This window comes from Pyrgilauda ruficollis, unplaced genomic scaffold (assembly GCF_017590135.1).
Source record: "Pyrgilauda ruficollis isolate IOZ18807 unplaced genomic scaffold, ASM1759013v1 scaffold6421, whole genome shotgun sequence".
NCBI lineage: Eukaryota > Metazoa > Chordata > Aves > Passeriformes > Passeridae > Pyrgilauda > Pyrgilauda ruficollis.
Window position 1 is genome coordinate 1 of NW_024528180.1, and position 894 is coordinate 894.

The 894-nt window shown below is 67.3% G+C and overlaps 1 long non-coding RNA gene across 1 annotated transcript; it reads left to right on the forward strand.

Moving 5' to 3' along the window:
* LOC121362585 lies at positions 1 to 799 on the forward strand. Its single transcript, XR_005956539.1, has 3 exons — positions 1 to 56; positions 251 to 320; positions 591 to 799. It is a non-coding gene; the product is annotated as an uncharacterized LOC121362585 (long non-coding RNA).
* The last annotated feature ends 95 nt before the right edge of the window (positions 800 to 894 follow it).

The following is an 894-nucleotide window of genomic DNA, read 5'->3' on the forward strand; positions in this document are numbered from 1 at the left end:
CCGGCCCCGGAGCCCCCGGCCCCGCCAGAGCCGCCCGCCACCGACGCCGAGACCGGGTATGTCCCTCTCTGGGCGGGCCCGTGGCACCCCCGCGCTCCCCGGGCCCCGCGGGCCCCGTTACCATGGGAACGCGGATGGGGGTCCCGGCCCTCCCTCAGTCCCTCCCTCCCCGGGCGGGTCGGGGCTCCCGCGGCCCGAGTCCCGCCAGGCCCCGGGTCCCGGCTCCGCTCTGATCTCTGTGCCCTGGCAGGGGGGACGCCGCCATGGTGGATGCCAGCGCGGCCCTGGAGACCGAGTCGGCCAACGGGAAGGAGCCCCTGGTAGGTGCCGTGGGCACGGCGAGGTTGGTTCAGCCGCAGGGCAGCATCCCTTAGCGCCAGCGCTGCTTCCTTAAAGGGTTGTTTTGGAAGTTAAATCTCCGGCCGTGTGGCTCATCCTCACGAGCGGAGTGTACAAAACAGCTCCAGCCTGCAAGCAGCGCGCCGTGGGTTAGGGAAAAGGATTTATTCCCATGGTGGCAGACTCCTGCCCGAGCCCCTGTGCTGCCCGTCCCGGGCACTGCTGGATTCCTGGCTCTGCTCCGCCTCCAGGACGCTGCCGGGGACGGCGCCGAAGCCATGGATGCCCAGGGGGGCTCGGGGGACGAGGAGAACGCGCGGCAGCTGGGCGAGATCGAGTTGCAGTGTGGCATCTGCACCAAGTGGTTCACAGCTGACACCTTCGGCATCGACACCACGTAGGTGATGGGGCTGGCAGGGCAGCACGGGGCTTTAGAGTGCAGTGTTTGGAGTCTGAGTTCCCGAGGAGCTGCCTGTGTCCTTGAACGCTTGGGAACTGGTGTGTTGTGTAAATAAAGCTTTGTCCATGATAAAGCACCCCCGTGAAATGCTGCTG